This window comes from Platalea leucorodia (assembly GCF_965183815.1).
Source record: "Platalea leucorodia genome assembly, chromosome: W".
NCBI lineage: Eukaryota > Metazoa > Chordata > Aves > Pelecaniformes > Threskiornithidae > Platalea > Platalea leucorodia.
The window spans coordinates 2532980-2548348 of NC_138859.1; positions in this window are offsets into that span (position 1 = coordinate 2532980).

Here is a 15369-nt window from a genome sequence, read left to right on the forward strand (position 1 = left end):
AATCTGTTGACTCAGTTTAAAGTTTAAAAATATAATCAACTTTGGTTCACTGACAGGAAAATAATTTAAAAGCATCCTAAATATACATTTGTGGGTTTTTTCCCCTCACTTTCAGCACCAAAGGAGGGTAAAAGCTTCAGCGGTCCGGACATGCCCCCAGCAGGGGCTAGATTTGGATCCTCCGAAGTCATTTCACAAAGGTCACACACTCACTCAGATCTTAATTTTCAAGGCGTAAAGGAAGACGCATCAAGGTCAGGTTGCCATGCAGATCTCCACCACCATTACTTACCTCAGACTGAAAAACAGCCTTGAACTTCCAGCACAACGAAAAGCGCCATACATTTTGCACTCTGAAGGGGGCTGCTCTTGGCCAGGCTGCTCCTTGGATCAAGGCAAGTGAGAAAGTCAATCAGGGAAGCCACCAAAGCGAGCGGGCGGGCTCAATCGCTGGGAAGGGAAGAGAAGGGAAGGGAATTCAGAGGACTGCCATTTGGCCAGGAACACAGAGCCACGGTCTTCCAAGAGCAACCCCTTTTAATTTTGATGATCAGCGTAATAACTCATTCCTCTAAGTCCATTATTAACTCTGAGGAAGACAAATAAAGCGTGCTATCAGCACACCGCCTTGACTTTGGCTGCGTTTCTACTGAGTGATAAAACGGCAGAATGGGCGAGATAAACATGACAGACACCCCCAGCTCACCAGCAGGAATCCAAACCCGCAGCTCGTACTGGCGGCGTACCCAGACGCTCTCCTGTATCCCTAATCCAAACGGCGCTCCAGGCAGCTCAGCTACGCTGGTTCCTACGGCAAGGAGTAGCCAAAGTCTGCAAGCCAGCTGGCGTGCATCCTTTAGCTAACTCTCTGTACCTCTTCTATTAAGAAGTACTTCCTTGCCATTTGCTTGGATTATTTTGTGAGACATGTGCAAGTGCTGTTACTTTTAGAACGAGGCCCCTTTTTTCTTTTGTGCTTTTCTGATTCAGGTCCTTTATCGCCATACGTTGGTTGCTACCTTCCTCTCTCTTATTTCTACCTGTGTTCTCTTTCTCCTCACTCTTCTGCGAGTTTCATGCGCTCTTTAACTCAGCAATGACCCGGCACGGAGAGAGCTGTTGCCTCTTCCTTGTTTCCACCGGTTCAAACGGCAGGCAGGCTCCACCGTGACTTATCAGGTTCCCGTGATAAGACAACCCAAACGCATCTGAAATGTATGTTTCTGAGCATAGAGCAGAACTCAGAAACATCTGTCTCTTCACACCTTTGGCAAGCATATTACTTCCTCGTGACTCAACTCTGTAGTGATAAAATAGGAGTGATCTTCTTTCTGTTCTACCTCAAGTGAATTATTTATCACAAGCAATAGTAACGGGGCCATTCTAGTACGTCTATATGCACACACACATATATATACACACACACATACCCATCTAGTGTGAGTCCTCCTATCCCATGAGTCTTCTTTTTCACACCTTGACTTTAATTCTGCTGTATCCCACTGTTCACACATTATCTCTGAATATATACTCATTTCAAAGAGCATCTGTTGTTCTTTGAGCTTAATTCTTTTTTCTGGGAGGGTGGGAGGGGTGGGGTGGGGGTTGTATCAGACTAGAAGAGGAACGACGAAATCTTTTATTGTTACCTTCTCGTAATGCAACTTTAATGAGCTTTTTTTGCACGACAGTGTACTAACAAAGCTGGGCTGCGGACTGTGCAGCTCCTGATCTCACTGCGGGAGCTTCTTCCTTTGATGTGACTGTTAGAAACACCTTGAGTTGGTGGTGACAGTTTTAATGTTAAAGCTCCGTAGTGCTCTGTTTGTACATGTCTGATGAAAGTTAGTCATCTTGCAGCGATAAAGGCAAACCACTATATTTAGGGCACTCTAATTACTCATCTGTATGTCGGATATGGCCTTGTAAACTAAGCCCCCCTCCCCTTCTTTTTTTAATTATTATTTTCTTCTTAACAAGATGGAGATTAAATTGAATGCTCCAGATCAAGGCAGAGAAAATTACTGTTTTAGTCTACCTTGAGCCATGGCTTTAGTAAAACATGATTATGGGAGTGTTTTATCTGCTGCAGTGAGGGAAATCAACTGAGGAGTAAATTGTAATTCGCTTACGGAAGCATAAGTCCATTTCAGGGCTTTTGGATCACTTTCCTAATCATCACTTCTTAAATCACAAACAGAAAGGATGATAATATTATGAACATTAATAAAAATTACCTCCTCTCCTTTCAGATTGTTTATGCTACCCACTCCTCTGAATCTCACCTGTGTGAACTCAGATTTCCATACTACGCTGCCATCTTCTCACTCCATGCAGATTTTCACCCAGTAACTGGGGCCTCATGTGAATACTGTGTTAGGCACTGTACAAACATCAGGTGAAAAAATTATCCTTGAGCTGTAGAGCTGGCAGACTAAATATGGGATAAAAGACCCCAGCCAGATGCAGCACGTAGTTGAGGGTAACCAAAGATCAGAATCAGAGCGCTGTGTTTATAAGCAATAGTCTTAACATACAGGTAATCTAAATTGCACTGAAAGTATTTTGAAGGTATTACAAGAGAGGGAATGCTTATGTGGGATGCGAAGGTGAGAATGGGATCTGAAAGTATATTGGCTTTGCAGACTTTCAGAGAGAGCTCTCTTCATACAGAAGTGGGAGGGGAGGGGAAAAAAGAGAAGGTATTCCTAAGAAAAGGTGGCCATGTTACGGCATGAATTTGGAAAATAAAGGATAATAAATGATATGCATTACATGTATTTGCTAATGGCCCAAATCATACACATTCATTTGACTCCAGTCTCGTTTCTGGTTTTCACTCATAACAATACTGATGTGAGTCTTGCTTTGCTAGGTCTTCCCATATCCTCTTGTCTTTCCACCTCACTTGAAAAAAAAAAAAAAAAAAAACACCAACTTTTGTTTTCTTTGATTTTTTTCTGTTAATGAATTTGCAATATCTAAGATTTGCCAGGATCGTAAGTAATCTCCGATAGTTCATCTAGTCCATTAATCTCAGTCATGGCTGGACTGGTTTTACTTTCCCAGCAGTATTCTGGTACAAAGCCCTTCCTTAAAGCTAATCAAGAACTTGAAGTAGGAGAGCATGGTTCTTTAAATCTCTGCATGGTATCCCACTTCTCTCCCTTCACTCCTGACTTGGATCAGTCCAAGGTAAATACAACTACTTCAGCTACAAAAGGAAGGTTATTTACTGCTCCAAACATCATAAAAGTGTGCCTGGACACCATGGTAATGAATATAATAGAAATGAGAAAATATTGTTCTTATTATATTCCCTCAGCTATTAAGCATGCTATTCTTTTTCAACATCTGCACCCCAGAATAAAAAAAAGTGTTGGATCTCGTAAGTATTGTATGCTTTTGCTGTTACACAGAGTACAAGTCTTGACAATCTGTTTTCTGGATCATAATTTTACCATGTATTTAAAACTTAGAGGTACCAGAAATGCTTTAGAAATCAACTCAAAAGAATCCTTGAGAGTCTGAATTATGTATACACGGCATGTGTCTGCTTGGACAAACATTTGCCAGAAAATAGAAGCTAAAGATGCACTGAAAGGCTTTCCTTTTTTTTTTAACCAACCTGAATACAGAGCTTTTTTCTTTTGCAAGAAATGACTGCACTGAACAGAAGAAGGCAGGAAGGCTTCTCTTTAACTTCAGTCTCGATGAAAGTGGAGTCACCAGCTGTTGCTGGAGAACTGTAAATCACCCACAGAACTCAGCTGTTTTAGTTCAAAGGCTCAGATAACTTCAATAATTATCTTCCCTGAGACATGCGAGTTCCGATTTTGTTATAAGCAATGTTTTAACGTACTTTGGAAAGACTCCGATTCTGTTATAATAGTCTACGCTGTGAATCTCTGTTGCATAGGCTATTGTATAAATGCTACACAACATGAATATTTTGGCTGCCAATCCCCAGGGGGCTGTTATGCCAAGCTTCATTTTCCACTTGTTATTCCAGCTATAGGTCTATTCCGTACCGCTAATGCGATTAGACTAGATGGAAATGCCTAATAATGGCCACACCCTTGATTTTGAGAAGAAAAGGGAACGGGCAAGCAGGGAATGTGTCATGACCTCAGTAAATACAGGACTGAGGAAGGAAAATGTGGGTTCTTTCCCAGCCCACCGCTCTTCCGAGTTCATTCCTGACCTGACCCGTCACCCCCTCTCACACAGAAAACAGCAATCCAGCACACATCATTTGCCCCTGTGAACTCCCGTTGCTCCCTTACTTTTCTACTTAACTTAAAAAGCCTTTCTCTGAAATAAATGTGTACCTTTCTCACCACTGTTTCCAGCCCACAAAAACTTGTACACAGGTATATGAATGACATAAATTACCAGCGAGCTACTGCTCTGGCAGGAGAATACATTCGGTAGAAATACGCTGCCTGAGACTCATCCAATTTCTGCTTTCTGTCACTGAATTGTTGCCCATTTAGCTTACTAAATGTTAATTATTAATAAACATTATTATAGAGATGTTACTCTGAATCTCATTTCAAGATTGCACTGGAATAGGACTCTTAGCAGTATGAATATGTGAATACAAGGTGGTCACTTCATGACTAAGTAATGGCACCTATTCCTGGGCTTCGTTCCACTACAAAACCAAAGTCGCGTAAGTGATTTGGAGCCTGAAGCTCTAGATGTGACTCTTCTCTCACTTACTTTAGTGTATCCTAGATTTCAGACAAGCGCTTTGGATTTACCATTTATTACTGATATGGAAACTGCCTCGTCTTTATCCATAGAAGAGGCAAAAAACCAACAGCCACCCTGCAAACTTCCCTTCCACCCTGTTACCGTTTGGGATCACCACAGAAGGGCACACGCCATGCACAGAAAGCAAAGCCGCGACTGTTACATTTCGCTCTTGGAGAGGAGGTGCTTTATCAGAAAATGAATCCACAAGGCTGGATTATTGGTAGATACTATACAGCTTTTGCGCAAAAATATATCCGTGTCTGTTAACTGCCAATAAGCATTGTACTTTAGACACACAGAACAAGGAGATAGCTAGGAAGAAAGACAAAATCAGGCAAAGGTCAGCCATAGGATTGATTTAGAAAATAAAATAAAAAATAAAAAGACATAAGAAATTAGAAAAAAGCCCATATGCTATTTAAATGAAATGTAAAAGGACAAGGCTACGATACAAAAGGTCAAAATCTTAGTTTCTCTACAGCTTACAATAATTTAGGCAGGTTATATTTGGGACTCGTAAGCTGACTGTAGTTACGTAGGAAATGTCTTTATTTGTATATGATTTATAAATGACTACTGCAAAATGTGTCTGTGTCCAAGCCTTTTGGGCTTTTGTGGCAAAAATTAATTTTAATGTTTTTTCCCCCCATGGGTATCAGGAAATGCCTGTGCTCTGTTGGCAAAATTCCTTAGCGTTAGATAAGACAGATGTTAGTGACACATCAAAAGTATATGATATATAATGTCAGGGTTGTTTAAAATCGGCATGAGGATGCTGACTTAAAATCTCTGAAATATGAGGAGAGGCTCGTGTTAACCAAGCAGGCTTTCATTCAGGTCCTTTGAAAACGTTTGCTTAGTATAACCTGAGGGTCAGCGTAGGATCTGGGCTCCACTCACAGCCCCAGAACAGAGAGGCTTATTTGATGGAAAGTCCGTTTGCTGCCCTTCTGTGCAGGCACGGCTTCAGGACTGGAACCAGCTAATCCGTGAATTTACTAGAACTTTACAATCTCCTCCATTTCTATCTCATCCGCTTCTTACAGACTGAATCCGAAATACGAGAGAGATCTTATTCTCAGGTGAGAGTTCGCACTCTACAACGGCCTGAAAGGAGGCTGGAGCCGGGGGGGTCGGTCTCTTCTCCCCAGGAACAAGCGATGGGACGAGAGGGAACGGCCTCAAGCTGCGCCAGGGCAGGTTTAGGTTGGGTATTGGGAAAAACTTCTTCCCCCAAAGGGCTGCCAGGCCCTGGCCCAGGCTGCCCAGGGCAGGGGCTGAGTCCCCATCCCTGGGGGGATTTAAAAGCCGGGGAGATGTGGTGCTGAGGGACATGGTTTAGTGGTGGCCTTGGCAGTGCTGGGTTAACGGTTGGACTTGATGATCTTAAAGGTCTTTTCCAAATTAAACAATTCTATGATTTCATCTGGCTGTTTGGAGAAAGGTGTGCATTGGGTTTTGTTACTTAAGCCTGTTGGCTGGAATTGTTATTTCTGTGGAACCTGCAGGTTGCTATACTAATCCTCATGAAAATATTGAGAGGAAATCACCTCTGTCTTTCTCTTCTGGGAGACACTGTATTTGTTTTTCCATCCCTTTATTCGTGTGTGCACTGAAGCCACAAATGAGACACGAATACAATGTTTGACAATCGTAGAATCATTAAGGTTGGAAAAGACCCTTAAGATCATCAAGTCCAACCGTTAACCTATCACTGCCAAGCCCACCACTAAACCATGTCCCTAAGCACCACGTCTGCCCTTCTTTTAAATATTCGTCCAGCCACACCACGTCATTTCCAAATAAGATATACCTCAGCTGAAGCAAGGCACACAAAATCCTACAGCTTGCTCTTTCATTCTAATAAGAGTCTTTGTACCTCACGCTGGAAATCTCACTGACTTACTGGTGGGGTCTGGCACATTTTTCAGACACAGGCAGGAAAGTCTGAAAGAACACAGCTGAGTAGGAACCGAGTGCTACGTGTATTTCCCTTTTGACCAGAGGATTTCTGTATAAGCCCACAGAGGGATTTGCTGTAACATACTTTACTTCTTGGTGAGATCATTTATATAGAAAAATATTCTGAAAGAGGTAGTAAACAGCTCAGAACATGCTGGGCTTCGGCAACCTGAGCAACACCTGTGCATCTGGCAAGCCAAAGGAAATCAAATGAGATCAAGGACACGTAGAGACAAAGTAAGAACGACGCTGTTGAAAGAAATTACAATTAGAAGCAATCCACTTTAACTGGTAAATTTTACAAACTTTTCACTCTCTCAGCTTCCTCTGTTCTTTTCTTTCCCAACATTAACTGAAACCTGCTGTGTTCTGTGGATCGTGGATGAAACTTTTTAAATACCCACGTAACACAGGAACCTGAAATCCCCAGAGTCAGAGAGAGTTACACCCTGCTGTCATCGGAACTATTTTGTTATACCCTAAGCAGAATATACAGAGCTGATGTAACTGGCTCCATTCTTTTTCCTTCATTATTTCAGCTTGTGGATAGTTTTAATAGTTTCTTTCCATCAGTTTTAACTGATGTTTTAATGGCTAAGGTACTATTTCATTTTTTAACCTCAGGCTTTTCCTGTTTCTGTCAATGATTTCCATTAATAGTCTTCTAACTGAGTTTTGCTAGCATCCCAGCCCACCGCTGTTGTATTGAGAATTATGCTTTTTGACTTTTCAGACGTGCTGTAATTTTTGCTGTTATAAAAAATGCTTCACTTTATCCCAATCATCTTTATAAAATGGCACATTTAATACTCAGAATGACATTAATTAGCCCCTGATCAGAAAAGTACCTGGGTCCTTTATATTGCGAGGGGCAACAGGTAATCTGATATTCAGACAGACACCTACGTCACATCTGTAGACAGAGTTAAAAACAAAACAAACCAAAAAACTCACAAGAAAGCCCCCAACCCAAGCCACCTAAAAGATGGTATGTTGCCTGAGGCACAGAAAAGCTGCACTCTTCTCTGTCCTTGTCCTAAGGAGAATGCGCCTGCACCGAGTACACTGCACAGAATACTGAGTTGCCGTAACCAGCCACAAAGTCTCAGTTTTGTTCCTCAGTGCAGAAATGGCAAAGTCTTCAGAGCAGTGACCCTAAACTACAACTGCACCTTAATCTAAGATTGTCAATCCTAGAGATTATATTTTGAATCTCCAGATGTTTCCTACAAAGGCATTGTCCTGGTTTCAGCTGGGATAGAGTTAATTTTCTTCCTAGCAGCTGGTATAGTGCCGTGTTTTGGATTTAGGATGAGAATAATGTTGATAACACGCTGATGTTTTAGTTGTTGCTAAGCAGTGCTTACACTGGTCAAGGACTTTCCAGCTTCCCATGCTCTGCCCATGCACAAGAAGCTGGGAGGGGGCACAGCCAGGACAGCTGACCCAGACCGGCCAAAGGGCTATTCCATACCGTACGGTGTCATGCCCAGTATAGAAACTGGGGGAAGGAGAAGGAAAGGGGGGATGTTCGGAGTGACGGCGTTTGTCTTCCCAAGTCACCGTTATGCGTGATGGAGCCCTGCTTTCCTGGGGATGGCTGAACACCTGCCTGCTGATGGGAAGTACTGAATAAATTCCTTGTTTTGCTTTGTGTGCGTGGCTTTTGCTTTACCTATTAAACTGTTCTTATCTCAACCCATGAGTTTTCTCACTTTTACTCTTCCGATTCTCTCCCCCATCCCAGCGGGGGGGAGCGAGCGAGCGGCTGCGTGGGGCTTAGTTGCTGGCTGGGGTTAAACCACAACAGGCATTTTCCCGTCTATGTTTTTCCTAAAAATTTGTTCCTGTTATCATGAAATTGCGTGAAATGTTCTATTTTCATTCCGAAAGTAAACAGCATCTCATGTCCCCACAGTGGCAAAGTTCCCAAAAACCCGGCCCAAGTGTAACCCTCCAAGCTGAGAGGGGAAAGACCACACAAAATGAAAAAGCTGTTATTATATTCACATGGCATTTTTGAGATCTGATTCGGGATTTTTAGTTGTTTGTGGTTAGCAAACCAAGCAAAGCAAGATAAGCCCTGAATACTACAGCACAGCTTTCAGATTGACTCAAAGGTAAAAAGAGGGCCTGCCTTCACAACGTACCATCAACCTTCAACCACCAGATTGTTCACCCAAACCCTTCCTGGCTAAGTCTACAAAAAAAACCCAACCCAACCAACCTAAAGCTACCAGGTTTTCCAATATTCCCTGTTACAAACACTGGTAAATGAAACCAGAACCAGTCATAGCTCAAAATAAGAGAGGTAATGTGATTTTTTCATGTATTTTTTTTTAGGTTGGGTGTTGGTTTTTTTTTTTTTTTTGTATAGCCTCTCTAAACTGGTTCCTCTTCATGTTTTCTTTCTGGATTCTGCTGCCCTGAAAATCTCAATGATAACCAATATACGGTTGCTAAACTCTCTCAACGAGAGAGAGGGATACAATTTTCTTTTCTTCTTTTCTTGTTATGTTGTACTATAAGAACAATAATATTCATTCCTTTGTAGCGTAATTAAAATAAACTGCTGTGCTGTGGCATTTAGTCAATTCCAGCAGTCGTTTACGGCCTCATATGCAACAAATCCTCACAGATTACAGCTTAAAGCACATATGAATTTTCGCTTTCATACTCTTACTCAGAAGGAAAATATAAAGGTGCAGCAGCAATTGATCCATAACCCGCTACACTCACGTAGATAAATTACATACACCAGACATGCATTACAAATGCTAGTTTCAGTGCAATGAAAAGAGTAATCTAATTAATTCAGTGGAGTTACACATGCTTAAAATTTATAGAAAGAAAGATAATGCTTTTGATCTTAAAGTACCAGGGCAAATCAAATTTGCTGGCAACGCGCGCTTTCTCTGTGCTAAACTCTGGGGTGCAGCTTTTCATTTGCATAACAGCAACGTAACTCTGCTTCCAGGCAACGACTGTGGCGTAACGGAGATGAGCGAGCAAAAAAACCAAACTATACATGACAACATTTGTCCTATGGATAAATATATCATTACAAAGCACTCATACTCAGTCCAAAATACAATTCTACATGGGACATGCTGCTGCTAACAAAGTAATGAGGCCTTCCTTAGGAACAGGCAGTGGGATTTAGGTTCTAATTCTGGCTGTAACATCAGCTTCTCACCTGGCCGCGGGTCACAATCTAAAAACACTCATGTACTTAAAAACGTTGTGTGAGATCTTGTGGATTTTTTCAAAGTTACCTGAGAAGGTTAGGGTCTGTATTGCCATGATGAGTTTGAGAAATCCATTTATCTACCTGCCTACTAAGCACATAAAGCATTTTTGAAAATCTGACCTCCTTTATAAGGAGTCCTGCCACACAGACTGAAAAGAAGCATAATTCCTTACCTTAGCCCCTGTAGGGATTTTGTGAGAATAATCATAATTATGCAAGAACTGTTGAAATCCTATAGTCATAGATGTGCCATTAGTACTGGATGGAGTCCAAACATCAAACAGCTATCAGCAGATAAAATACGTAGATGATGACTCAGAACAAAGTATATAATTATCTGATTATTAAGATGCAAAATAAAACCGACGGCATGCTATTAAATATATCAGGTGTGGAGAATTTGTGAGCCACAAGCTGAGCACATGAGAAGCCACCCAAGTTCTGCAGTGAACGGACACGCGTATCCAGCACGGCACGTACCGCAATCAAGACTTCAAATTCCACCCGCGGTTTTTGTGAGGCTAAGGAACGTGAGCCAAGGTCAATGCAGTAAAGGCACCTTTTCCCCTACGAGATCCCACGCTGTCACTTTACTGATGTACAGTAACCACAGATTTTATAGCAATTCTCTCTTGGCAGAACACAGGACACCCCTGCACATAGGATATGAAAAGCTGGTCACTACCGAAGAAAAAAAAAGGACAATAAATCCGTAAATTTATAGTGTAATTTTGCCCTAGTTACAACAGTGTACAACTATGACAAGCAAGGCTGCTTTCCACAAACAAATTTATCACCACTGGTTGCTCTTCTATTGCTTTCAATAAGAAATGCCAAAATAAGTATGATTTTAAAATACTGTCAGCTGACTGGAATACTCAATAGATTTGGTACATTACAATAAAATTGGTCTCTATGTGTTGTATTAAAAAGAAATAAATAAAAAGGAATGAATATGGGCCTAAATCTGCCACTTAATGCTCCACAGTTATGCCTCAATATTTACTGTAAACCAGAAGATTGTCTTTGGATCCTAATTTGTATATTCATAAGGCTGTCATACAGCTTGAAAGTGGGTTTTTTCTACTTTGTTATAACACTTTAAATATTAGGGGTTTTTTAGTGCACAGTTTATGCAAATCCCACTCTGAGCAATATGGCTTTCACTGATGCTGAGTTTATAATTCTGTTACAGTCTGGCCTGTTGATTTAGGGGAAGACAATGCCTTGGGGAAAATCACTGTTGGAAAATTCTACGGCAAGTACAGAAACGGAGCTATATAAGGAGGATGTAAACAAGGTAGGGGAGACAGAAGAACCGGGTCCATGCAGAAGTTCCAGGCTCCTTGACATAGTACCTGTTTCCCAAATTGATCTCAACATGCTGACAGTTCTTCAAGCCTTCTCCACCCCACCTACAGTTTGTGGTGTTAGTACCTTGCATGATTATGGCAAAAGATTTGCATCTAGTCTCCGAACCTCAAATTGTGGAACAGATAATGCTTCCTGGAGGAAGCGCAAAGCTAAGTGAAGTAGGCGAACACAAGTTAACTGAGTAACACCATACTTTGGCTTCCACGTCCAGAGAAATGTCCAACAGAAATAACAACCGCATTATATTACCAGTCTTCCACCAGAATGTCCTTAAACATGCTACGCTTACCCTTTTTTTTTTTTTTTTTTTTTTCTGGGAAAGGTTTGAGTTATTTATGGAGATTTAACAATGTAAAGTAGAATGTGCCTGGGGGTCAGGACTGAAACAACAAACCTTCACTCACCGACAGGCAGGGCGACTTCAAGCATACCATTCCCCCACGCGCCCCTCTGCTCCTGATCTCTGCCGCTACTGTTTATTTGAACGCAAAGCTCTCTGGAGCACATGCTGGTTTTTACCATATGTCTGTACAGTGCATAGTATAATCCAAATAATTTATCATATCAAAGACAATGACTTCCTCTTACTAAAAGGAAATCCCGAGTTCTTGAAGAACGTGACAGCTGGAGAGCACAAAGCAGAGGGGGGCCGAGGTTCACGCAGCAATCCCCTGCCAGGGCTGCTTGCAGGATTTGATTTGGGATGTTCAGCACTGATATCGTGGGCTCCCGCATCCCAAGGTATTCCACACTGCAGCAGTAAATTCTCATTCTATTTATTTCATGACTAATACACCCATGCTTACTGTAACGTCCCAGTGCTACACCTTAATTAATCACCTTTTTTCTTACAAACCCCCCGTATACAGTAGTGAAGTAATGCTCCCAGTTTACAGGAAGAGAAATTAGTGTTGGCCCATGCTTCCTAACTAGCAGTGTCCCTGTCCCAAAAAGGGGAGACAGGACATATGTGAGGAAAAGAGTGGCAGAGACCCCATACAATCTCACATCTTTCCAAGAAATAGGACAGAAGACAGCTCTTGAATTTTAGTATCTGTAAACAGTTTGGGCAAATGCGATCTTATGCAGCTGCCATATTATCATCCGATGAGACTGATGCTGCAATCCAGCTGTCGCTGCTTCCTTATTTGTGGGAACAGAGAGATAACCAGACATCTGGATCATATAGACATCACATCTCCATTTTCCAGATCATATTCAAGAGCATACAACAGACAATAGCTTTCCTTCAGTGCAACGAGAAACCAGATGGCTTCAAAAGACCCGCTCTGCCTCCAAGGCGGCATATGGAATATTAATTAATAATAGATTAATAGACCTTTCCCCACTTAAAAATTTAATCTGTTTGTTAGCCGAGCTGTTTGTGCCAGGGAAGTGCTACAAAACAATCGTTGCATTCAGAGAGCCATGCCATCTCTTTGGAGACGTCCTTCACAGGCCCTTGAGGAAATCACATCAGAAGGAGCCCAGAGACAGAAGAAGAATCGCAAAGGCTGGTTTTTTGTTCTTAAAAGCAGTGACCATTTGGAAACTTCAGAGAAGCAGAGTGCAGAGAGGAGGGGTGGATATAATAAAACAGGAAAAGCTCTTAGCCTTCAAGTTAACTGCAAGCAACAAAGTACAACAAGGAAAATAATTTGTCTGAGGGGTGTAGCGTCATGGCAGGTCCATGTGCATAACGGTTTAAAGTTTTCCTACCATCACCCGAGTGATCCCGAGGGAGCAGTGAGTGACGAAGTCAGCACCAGAGCAGGTCTCAGGGCTCCAAGTTCTCGCATTGAAACTCTGGATACTGAGGGAGAGCAAACGAAGTTGAATAATTTGAACTGGATTTTTCAAGTCTTATTAAATGGTATTTTTTCCTCCACTGGGATTTCTAATCCCCAGGTTTTGCCAATTGATGCCTTATTGTGTGTGCATTTCCCTCACCCTCTTTCTCTCCCCTGGGATCTCACCTCCTTACTATGAGCCTGGATAAGCAGCTTTAATTCAGTGTCAGCCTCATCTACGGAATTAAACTAGGCCCAGAAAAATCCTATTCCTGTTGTGAGGGAAGGTGAATAAATGTGTACCTTGACTGATGATGTATTAATCCCGATATCCACTTAGGGCCTGAAAGGAAATGTCTGTACAGCTGCCTAGCAGTATCATTGAATGTAAGTCTTAGCATTTTGAAAAAAAGGGGCAATTGCTAGAAAAGCCCACAGAACCTCATTTTCATGCTTTTTTTCCCCAAGCTTTAGATTTTCTAAACACGGAACAAATAACTAACAGATATGAGATTATGAAATAAGAGAATGGTGAGAGCTCATATTTTATATGCTGTCTCACTCATCAGATGCAGAGTTCACACCAGAAGATTTCACATAAAAGAAAAATAAGAAAAGAAAGAGGAAAGGTTGCCAAGGTGTAGTAAAGAATAGCATATTATTTCACAAAATGTCAGACGCTGGTCTTCACTGGTTCATATCCATTTTCTATAACAGACCTGTGCCTATCTGCAACCAGCTGAGGAGCTGGCCCAGTTAATCTGGACACTGGACCCAATTCCTGGCTTTTTGCTAAGTTATCATGGTAACATTGCACAAATTGCTTAAAGGCAACTGAGTCTTTTCCACAAAAACATTCTCCTTCCTGAAAAATTGCAGGTAAAGAGATAACAATTACATGGGTTTTTTTTTTAAACATGTATTTACAATCATTTAAAATTGTTTGTTCAGAGAACTTTCCCCAGGAGATTTGACTTTGGCCTAGAGAGCACATTTGGCAAGAGAGCACCGAGTGAAAGGTGCCTTGTGGGCAGTCGCTAGGAAGAAGCAATAATTCCACTTTCTGTCGAGAATCGAGTGTGCGCTGCTAAATGTCAAGTGTTTTCGTTAACAGCTGGAGAGATGAAGCCACAGAAATTCTTGTTTATAACCCTGCAGCCTCTTATCCGGTATTTGGGATGCAATTTGGTTCAGCCATGTGGCTTAGCATATTAATCACATTTTTAGATTGGTTTAGGCCATTTTACAATACGCTTTTTGCGTGGCAAATATGGAAGACAAAACTCTCGAGATCTATTGTTTAAGGTTTTCCCACTTGATACGTGTCATTCTTCCCTGAGAGCTTCTGAGGGATTCACCCAAAACACGATAAATATCAGAATGCATATGAAAGACATTCAATCTCCTCGCCCCATGGCTTTTGGAAAAACAAACAGCCCTGTAAGGAGAGATTTCTATAGCAAGTAATGCCATGAAATCCTTCAGGATACAGGCTATCACCAACCTAATTGCTATCAAACATATTCATCTTTTTTGATCATAGGCTGTAGTAGAAAAAGGACTGACAGGCTGATCTGCCGTTACCTTTCAGGTACAGTCTCTTCACATCGCAATCATTTTTCCTTTCATTAGGACCTGGATGTAGTCTGAAAGAATCTGACAAGGAAATTAAAGGAAAAGCGAATAATAAGATGTTATTGGATGCTGCATTCCTATACCTGCTTTTGGGTTCAGGCTTCTAGCTCGTTAGAGACTAGTTGGATTTTTAAGACGACGAGGTCTGTTTCATCTGGATACCCCTGTCACTAGAGAACATTATCTTTCTTCTAATTACCCTCTTGCTCAGTGTGCCATCAGTCCCACCTCTGACTCTTCTTCACTTTCAGAGCGCTCCTGATGCAGCTAGTAGCGTCTGCTCTCTTCTGGAACAAATGCTTATCATACTCTAGAAAATCTGGTGTCCAGAAACGTGAAGAACTGCCAAAATTTCCAAGTTGTGGAATCATGAAAACTGCAGGGAGCTTTAACACCATCTGAAAATATCTTTAAATTTGGAAAATCTTGAATGTTATTTTCCTTACTAAAAAAGAAACACTTATATAGAGTTTTTGAACCATGGGGTAGGAGTACACATATGGAATAATACTAGCAAGCCTCTTTTCTCCCAAAGGCACACCTACTCTTGGCTAATAGAGCTGAAGAAGATTCAAATAGGAATTAAAGTGCCACTTT